Raw genomic sequence first — 10304 nt, forward strand, 5'->3', positions numbered from 1 at the left:
AACTGTTCAAATACATTATTTATAACAAATAACATCGAATATTGGAGAAAATACTTCTATTAAATTAATAAGAAAGATCAAGAATCGTTTAGAAAGCAAAACATGAAAAATGGAATTACCTTGACACTACCTGCTACCTTTTTCTCAATAGTATATGGCTATGCTACGATATCGACATAGAAGTCCGCCACCGTTATTTGGTATACATTGTGTAAAGGTTGTATCTACAGCTCTCGTTATTTGGTGTTTAACTATGATAAACTGTACCAAAAATGACGCCGTTTAGTAGATTAGATTGTGCCTTAACATTGAAGCGGTATACTTTGACAGCGCACAAGATATACTCTAAGTATCAAATAGAGAAAGCCTTTAACTACCAATATGCAGTTTTCTGTCATGTTACTATAACAACTCATACGTAAAACGACGCGTTTTCGACAGATCCTCAACGTGCTGGTGGTCTGAAACAGCCATACACTGATCAGCCAGAGCTTCATGACCGCCTAAGTGATAGCTGCTGTGTCCACTTTTGGCACGGATTACAGCCGCGACGCGTCGTGACATGGAAGCATTGAGGACCTTTCGATCGCTGGAGGGAGTCGGCACCACATTTGCTCACACCCACGTCACCTAATGCTCGTAAATTCCGGAGAGGGATGCGATGAACTCTGGCGCCACGTTCAACCACATTCCAGATGTGTTCGATCGGGTTCAGATTTGGCGAGTTGGGGTCCCAGCGCATCAATTGGAACTCGCCACTGTATTCCTCAAACCACTCCATCACACTTCTGGCCTTGTGACTTTGCTCATTATCTTGTAGAAAAATTCCACAGCCGTTGGGAAACATGATCGTCACGAAGCAGTGTACGTGGTCTGCAATTGGTGTACGATATTCCTTGGTCGTCATAGTGTCTTGTACGAGCTCCACTGAACCCATGGACGCCCGCGTGAACGTTCCCCAGAGCATAATGGAACCACCGCCAGCTTGTCACCACTCCGCTGGACAGGGTTGGGTTGGGGGGGGGGGGGTGTTTGGGGAAGGAGACCAGACAGCGAGGTCTCATCGGATTAGGAAGGATGGGGAAGGAAGTCGGCCGTGCCCTTTCAAAGGAACCATCCCGGCATTAGCCTGGAGCGATTTAGGGAAATCACGGAAAACCTAAATCACGATGGCCGGACGCGGGATTGAACCGTCGTCCTCCCGAATACGAGTCCAGTGTCTAACCACTGCGCCACCTCGCTCGGTCCCGCTGAACAGGTGTCAGGGAGCTGTTCCCCCAGTAGCTGACGGGTTCGCCGCATCCCATCGGCACGATGAAGGAGGTATCGGGATTCATCAGACCACGTGATGCTCTGCCCACTGCGCCAATGTCCAGTGCCGATGATCACGTGCCCTTTTCCGTCGTAGTTGCGGATGTTGTGATGTTAACATTGGCACATGCATGGGTGGTCGGCTGCAAAGGTCCATCGCTAGGAGTGTTAGGTGCACTGTGTGTTCAGACACTCTTGTACTCTGCCCAGCATTAAATTCTGATGTTAGTTCCGCCACAGCTCGCCACCTGTCCTGTATTACCAGTCTGTCCTGCCTATGACGTCCGACATCTGTAGTGAGGGGTGGCCGCTCAATCCCACGACGTCTGGCCTTGCTTTCACCTTGGTTTTGCGACTAATAACATCATTTTTGAAATTGTTTCGCCTTGCACTTTATTGCGTTACTTTGTTCTTTACGCGTTTGTGAAAGAGAAGATCTTTTCGACGTTGTGATTAAGGCTTGGAATTGCAAAGTAATATTTCGCCAGTTTTAATATTTCCGGATAAAATTCCTCATTATGATGTGACTGGAAGTAGAAGTCCACTCTTCCTAAGCCAAAACATTTTCAAACGCAGAGCCGTCTCCCTTTTGTTCCTTGAATTTCGTGAAGTGTTTCCACCGTTCAAGTAATCTACTGTTATCCAACTTTAAAAATGGCTCAGATGGCTCTAAGCATTATGGGACTTAACATCTGATGTCATCAGTCCCCTAGAACTTAGAACTACTTAAACCTACAGGGTGTTTCAAAAATGACCGGTATATTTGAAACGGCAATAAAAACTAAACGAGCAGCGATAGAAATACACCGTTTGTTGCAATATGCTTGGGACAACAGTACATTTTCAGGCAGACAAACTTTCGAAATTACAGTAGTTACAATTTTCAACAACAGATGGCGCTGCGGTCTGGGAAACTCTATAGTACGATATTTTCCACATATCCACCATGCGTAGCAATAATATGGCGTAGTCTCTGAATGAAATTACCCGAAACCTTTGACAACGTGTCTGGCGGAATGGCTTCACATGCAGATGAGATGTACTGCTTCAGCTGTTCAATTGTTTCTGGATTCTGGCGGTACACCTGGTCTTTCAAGTGTCCCCAGAGAAAGAAGTCACAGGGGTTCATGTCTGGCGAATAGGGAGGCCAATCCACGCCGCCTCCTGTATGTTTCGGATAGCCCAAAGCAATCACACGATCATCGAAATATTCATTCAGGAAATTAAAGACGTCGGCCGTGCGATGTGGCCGGGCACCATCTTGCATAAACCACGAGGTGTTCGCAGTGTCGTCTAAGGCAGTTTGTACCGCTACAAATTCACGAAGAATGCCCAGATAGCGTGATGCAGTAATCGTTTCGGATCTGAAAAATGGGCCAATGATTCCTTTGGAAGACATGGCGGCCCAGACCAGTACTTTTTGAGGATGCAGGGACGATGGGACTGCAACATGGGGCTTTTCGGTTCCCCATATGCGCCAGTTCTGTTTATTGACGAAGCCGTCCAGGTAAAAATAAGCTTCGTCAGTAAACCAACTGCTGCCCACATGCATATCGCCGTTATCAATCCTGTGCACTATATCGTTAGCGAATGTCTCTCGTGCAGCAATGGTAGCGGCGCTGAGGGGTTGCCGCGTTTGAATTTTGTATGGATAGAGGCTTAAACTCTGGCGCATGAGACGATACGTGGACGTTGGCGTCATTTGGACCGCAGCTGCAACACGGCGAACGGAAACCCGAGGCCGCTGTTGGATCACCTGCTGCACTAGCTGCGCGTTGCCCTCTGTGGTTGTCGTACACGGTCGCCCTACCTTTCCAGCACGTTCAGCCGTCACGTTCCCAGTCCGTTGAAATTTTTCAAACAGATCCTTTATTGTATCGCTTTTCGGTCCTTTGGTTACATTAAACCTCCGTTGAAAACTTCGTCTTGTTGCAACAACACTGTGTTCTAGGCGGTGGAATTCCAACACCAGAAAAATCCTCTGTTCTAAGGAATAAACCATGTTGTCTACAGCACACTTGCACGTTGTGAACAGCACACGCTTACAGCAGAAAGACGACGTACAGAATGGCGCACCCACAGACTGCGTTGTCTGCTATGTCTTTCACATCACTTGCAGCGCCGTCTGTTGTTGAAAATTGTAACTACTGTAATTTCGAAAGTTTGTCTGCCTGAAAATGTACTGTTGTCCCGAGCATATTGCAACAAACGGTGTATTTCTATCGCTGCTCGTTTAGTTTTTATTGCTGTTTCAAATATACCGGTCATTTTTGAAACACCCTGTAACTAACCTAAGGACATCACACACATCCATGCCGGAGGCAGGATTCGAAAATGAGACCGTAGCAGCAGCGCGGTTCCGGACTGAAGCGCCTAGAACCGCTCGGCCACTCCGCTCGGCCTCCAACTTTAGGTGTTTTTAGAATAGCATTGGTTGGTAATTTACAAGATTGTCAGAAACAGTCTGAAAAGCTTGTAAGGGTGTTACAGGGTCGGTTCTGCTAAGAAATAATTGTTAAGGTAAAATTCGATATGTTGCTCCACTTCCGAGGTAATTAGCATTGAAGGTAACTTTAGTTGGGTATTCTCTACTTCATCGCCAATAGGCTAAAAAAACTGGGCAGGCTGGACTTGCATACAGTGCGAATCACCTAAAACTTGCACCGCAAATATTGTGGAAATGGAAAGTGCTATTGATGTGCTGTTTTCACAGAATGGATTGGTATTCGCGGGCTCGTATTGTTAACCAATTGTGCGAATATACACTTTTCTAAACGGAAGAATGTCTATTGACATTAGCAAACAAAGAGTGGGATTAATTAGAATGTCAGTTGTTCCAGGATTGTAGTACGAGTCTTTTACGAAATATATTTTGAAAAGTTTCCACACCGACACTTGTACAATACTTTGGTAGCACATACTAAAGAACAGCACAGACGGAGACACTAGTAGCATGGATTCTGACCAGTAACGAGACAACTGACCATGACAGGTTGTGTTCAAAATGACCACGTCAGCGGCAATACACGCTTCGAATCAGCCATGGAACGACTGCTGCACACGTGCTTGCATTTCAGCGGAGATGTCCGAGCAGGATGCAGTAATATGTCGTGGCATATCATCGGGTATAGTTGTTATATCCTTGTAGACAGCCTCTTTCAATTTTCCCCACAGAAAAAAGTCTACAGGCGTCAAATCCGGGGAACGAGCCGGCCAAAGTACAGGTTCTCTGCATCCAATTGGACACAATTCGTGCGGACATGCTTCAGTACTTCGTGCACTATGGGCTGGACAGCTATCATATTGGTACCACAGTTTGCTTCTGGTCTCCAGAGGCACGTTTTCTGGCATCCTTTGAAGATGGTCTGTTAGGAGGCTGCGATATTGGAACGTATTAGTCTATGAAAAACGGGCCTATGAGCTGATAGTTCACTGTCCCACACTACACGTCTCAACTCCATGGATGCTGCCGTTCCACCTGACGAAGCCAACTGGGATTGTCAACAGACCAACAGTGTATGTCTCGGCGGTTTACCTCGTCATGATTGGTAAATATAGTTTGTAATATTATTGGGATTTCCGTCGTATGAAAGCTGTGAGTACTCTTGGAAATGCATTCACCTAGCTGTATATTAAATGATCAACTTATGAGATGAGACCTATTCTTTGATAGACATTTGTTTTATATAATTTACGTAACTGTAAAGATGCACATCTAGCGCGGACGCTAATACATCGATTGCGCAGTCAAAGAAACATTTTAAGAGAAGCTGAACTGAACGTTCCGCTTCGATCTAAAAAAAAAAGATGACAGTAAAAGCCTTTGTAGATCTTCAGATTTATCGTAATTCTGATTGTAATATGAAGGCGTAAAAAAGATCGTCTTTAAGCCATAAAAGTGAGCGGTCTTGCCAGCGTGCGGACAACAGTTATTAATTAATAAAATTCAAGTAATTTATGTTCGATACTGTAAACCAGCAAGTTATTGTTATGAAGATGTTCAACGGTGCAAGAATTGTCTCGAAGGAAGGAGAAAAGTAATGACTGTAATTTGTGACAAAAACGTGAACCAAGAAGCTAGCACAGGACAGACTGCTGAAATCTGATCGCACCATACAGTTAGAAAATTACTTATGCAAGTTATACTGTTTACAAATAAGCCCTAATTGCTTGTGAGAATTGTTTGAATATAGTTAGTGTTTACCAGATTTCTTATTCTATTCTTTTTCTTTATTTTTTTACCTCCATGTCATACTATTTTTATAAATGTCAAACAGCCTTTACTACAGCAGAGAATACTGCGGCATTCTGATCGTAGACTCACAGCTGCCCCATTTATTAATGATTTCATTTGCAAATGCAATTTTTTTATTTTTCATTTGTAAAGGTCCCTTAGATAATTATAAAATTTATACTGATTACGTAAAGCAATTCGGGTTGTTCTTTTCCAAAGAACAGAAACCTTTGCGAAATCAAAAACTAGCCTCCTTCTGACAACGTCCAGGAGCCGACCAGAAGACGGACGTCTTCAACCGCTTTCGTGCTTCCTGTGGCAAAGCTGTGCCAAACTGGGAACACGGCATTCTAGTATGAAACACAATATATATATATATATATATATATATATATATATATATATATATATATATATATATATATATATATATGTGTGTGTGTGTGTGTGTGTGTGTGTGCGTAATTATCTGATTAAAATTGAAGTTTCATCACTAAACGATATACATGATATATCTGGAGTATCCTGTATAATGCCCATGTACAGAAGTTTATAATGCGAGTCTCATAATCGTTTCCTTGCAGCTCTTGATGGATATGGATGTGATAGGGATGTAACCTATGTCGACAGAGAATGAGTAGGACACTTGCCTGACTCACGCCACTTCCTCGTGCGATTGCGCGGGATCTCAGATGGAGATAAACTGCAACAGCAGCAGGACATTAAGTTCCCATCATTCTTCCGTCATTTGTTTCCTACTGTTAAGCCGACTCGGCGTTACGCAACTACTTTCACGTGACTGGTTGAGGAGGCTGATAAATATTGCCGAGATAGCTGGTGTTTATTGGGATATATTGTCGTGTACACCGTACAAGAACGAACTGCATTCTTCCTACACTCTCCATGCACCATGAGCCCGTCGGTATTTTCTGCATTGGTAAATATCATCGTCCACTCACCACCTACTGCTGGGACTGTCACACACTAACTGACTAGCAAGACGCAATGCACTCAAGGACCACCCAAGTACACTGTAAGCAAACATAATGACATCATACCCATCTACGAATGGCACAAACAAGTGTTGGTGTGGAAGCTTTTCAAAATACGATATCTGGCAAACGAGTCGCATTAGAATTCTGAAAAAAAAAAAAAAACCGCCACTGACATTCTAATTTAACCTACTCTGAGTCTGAAATGATAATTAAATAGACACCCTAGCTGCAAGCAGGCGTTGATACACTTCATTGGGGACATGCTGAAAATGTGTGCCCCGACCGGGACTCGAACCCGGGATCTCCTGCTTACATGGCAGACGCTCTATCCATCTGAGCCACCGCGGGCACAGAGGATAGTGCGTCTGCAGGGACTTATCCCTTGCACGCTCCCCGTGAGATCCACATTCCCAACATGTCCACAACACTACATTCGTAGGGCGCCTAATTGATGTTTGCCCATCATACTCATTACTCGCGGCAGATTAATCTACCAAGTCCCGTACGAGTTCGGGCATATCGTGTGCGTTCGCACAAGAAGGTCAAAGGCCGGGAACCCATAAAAAAAAAGAAAAAAAATGGGTTCCCGGCCTTTGACCTTCTTGTGCGAACGCACACGATATGCCCGAACTCGTACGGGACTTGGTAGATTAATCTGCCACGAGTAATGAGTATGATGGGCAAACATCAATTAGGCGCCCTACGAATGTAGTGTTGTGGACATGTTGGGAATGTGGATCTCACGGGGAGCGTGCAAGGGATAAGTCTCTGCAGACGCACCATCCTCTGTGCCCGCGGTGGCTCGGATGGATAGAGCGTCTGCCATGTAAGCAGGAGATCCCGGGTTCGAGTCCCGGTCGTGGCACACGTTTTCAGCATGTCCCCAATGAAGTGTATCAACGCCTGCTTGCAGCTAGGGTGTCTATTTAATTATCATTTCATTTCTAGCAAAGCTGCATGGTCATCGACGGTAACTGTTCTTTCGGGAACAGATACTACCGTCATATATAGTTACTCTGAGTCTGTTAATGTCAATAGGGATTGTTACATTTAAAAAAGTGTATGTTTGTACAAAACACACTTTATAAGTATTATTACAATCCGTTGACTACGAAACCATTCCGTCAAAATCGCACATCAATAGCACATTCCATTTCCGCAATATTAGCGGTGCAAGTTTTAGATGATGCACCCTGCATATTCGGCTGGACACCGTCGTGAAAAGCACGACTTATCCTGTTAAAACCCGACTACACAATTTTAATCTGCCAGTAGGCTTAAAAAAGGCTGCCACTCTACTGCAGAGTTGTGATAGTAGGTACAAGTTTGAAAGTATTTCGGACTTACAGCTGGCGGTGTGGTCGCTGTAGTAATTAATGTGGCCGTCGTTCTCGGTCGACAGGGGGTCGTTGGCCAGGCTTCCGGCCGGCCGCTATCTCTGCTGCGCGCCTCCGCGCTTTCCCACGCGCAGAGGCTTTTCGTACGGCTGACAGGTGCACGGCGACAGGTATGACTCAGAAACAGCTCTGTCCTCGGAGTCCAGCACCTATTTGAAATGCAAAACTCTGTTCACATCGTAAGCGCATCTTATCCCGTCTCACCTGTCAGCGGAGATCGTTTTCTTTTTCCTTTTCGTAATCCATAATATTGTCTTTGATCTTCGTGATTATTCTCGAGACAAGAAAGATGTTTTTTTCCTTAAGCCAGCTTCTTCTATGGCGTTGTACTGTGGGAACTTAAACCCGGAACTGTTGTGACCTGGAATTCTAAGACTAGCGGTGTGTAGAGCGCAGTTTTTTTTAGAGATTTTGAATATTGACTAAACCAGTAATTTCATAGTCAATTGTAAGTTATTACTATGGATTAAGCTTACTGTATATTATTAATATTGTAACCCATCATTATATATCTGGTCTTTTTTGGAAACTAAAATTTATTGTAGCTGGACGTGAACAATGCCCATATTTCATATGAAATCATGAATTCTCGTTTTCCAGCAGAAAAATTAAATAAAAGAATAATGAGAGCCAGTGAAATAGAGTATTTCAAGCAAAGCGGCAAGCGGCCTTATTTAAAGCTTCTAACGAATGTCCCTTTTGTTTCATAACTATTACATAAGTCTAACACACGTATTGTTAACGTCTCTAGCGTCTGTGAGTCTATAGCGTTCGAGATTTTAGTGTCTGAGCCTTTAGCCTTTCTGTCTTGAGTATTCGCGTCTCCAAAGCTCATGCGCCACTGTATGAAACAGTTAACTGTATTGGAAGCCGGGATTGTTAAAAGTAAATTTCTGTTCGTTTACTTTATTGTCAAAAATGCGAAAACGCACAGACCTGAAATAACGCCAACATCCAGCGAACATCTCAATCGATAAAAGATTGATATCATTAATTCCAATTTCAGAACTTCAGTTGTTGCCGAAGTTACTATTCAAACATCGCGTCGCACTTTTTATTATAAACCCTGTTTGGAAATTTATTATCGGTCTTAAGTATGACCATTCATACTAGTGAATCATATCAAAGAAACTGTGTAAATAAAAACAGAGTTAAGAAAAAACTATAGTGTCCTAAGATTTCGAACAGAGTATCTCGAGAAGTGAACCGTGTATTGGATCATCTCTGGAGAGTAATAATAATAGTTTACTCCATATTAATATTAAAGGGAATAATTTTCAACGGACAAAATATCGTGCTATGTTAAGCGAACCCCGTGGATTTTGAAGTAATTAATTCAGTGTACATGTGCTACGCAAAATCAAATACACTCCTGGAAATTGAAATAAGAACACCGTGAATTCATTGTCCCAGGAAGGGGAAACATTATTGACACATTCCTGGGGTCAGATACATCACATGATCACACTGACAGAACCACAGGCACATAGACACAGGCAACAGAGCATGCACAATGTCGGCACTAGTACAGTGTATATCCATCTTTCGCAGCAATGCAGGCTGCTATTCTCCCATGGAGACGATCGTAGAGATGCTGGATGTAGTCCTGTGGAACGGCTTGCCATGCCATTTCCACCTGGCGCCTCAGTTGGACCAGCGTTCGTGCTGGACGTGCAGACCGCGTGAGACGACGCTTCATCCAGTCCCAAACATGCTCAATGGGGGACAGATCCGGAGATCTTGCTGGCCAGGGTAGTTGACTTACACCTTCTAGAGCACGTTGGGTGGCACGGGATACATGCGGACGTGCATTGTCCTGTTGCAACAGCAAGTTCCCTTGCCGGTCTAGGAATGGTAGAACGATGGGTTCGATGACGGTTTGGATGTACCGTGCACTATTCAGTGTCCCCTCGACGATCACCAGTGGCGTACAGCCAGTGTAGGAGATCGCTCCCCACACCATGATGCCGGGTGTTGGCCCTGTGTGCCTCGGTCGTATGCAGCCCTGATTGTGGCGCTCACCTGCACGGCGCCAAACACGCATACGACCATCATTGGCACCAAGGCAGAAGCGACTCTCTTCGCTGAAGACGACACGTCTCCATTCGTCCCTCCATTCACGCCTGTCGCGACACCACTGGAGGCGGGCTGCACGATGTTGGGGCGTGAGCGGAAGACGGCCTAACGGTGTGCGGGACCGTAGCCCAGCTTCATGGAGACGGTTGCGAATGGTCCTCGCCGATACCCCAGGAGCAACAGTGTCCCTAATTTGCTGGGAAGTGGCGGTGCGGTCCCCTACGGCACTGCGTAGGATCCTACGGTCTTGGCGTGCATCCGTGCGTCGCTGCGGTCCGGTCCCAGGTCGAC

The 10304-nt window shown here is 44.8% G+C and overlaps 1 non-coding gene across 1 annotated transcript; it reads right to left on the reverse strand.

Annotated features, from left to right (window-relative positions):
• Nucleotides 1-6814: 6814 nt before the first annotated feature.
• Nucleotides 6815-6889, reverse strand: Trnat-ugu (transfer RNA threonine (anticodon UGU)). Its single transcript has one exon. It is a non-coding gene; the product is annotated as a tRNA-Thr (tRNA).
• Nucleotides 6890-10304: the final 3415 nt, after the last annotated feature.

This window comes from Schistocerca nitens, chromosome 8 (assembly GCF_023898315.1).
Source record: "Schistocerca nitens isolate TAMUIC-IGC-003100 chromosome 8, iqSchNite1.1, whole genome shotgun sequence".
NCBI lineage: Eukaryota > Metazoa > Arthropoda > Insecta > Orthoptera > Acrididae > Schistocerca > Schistocerca nitens.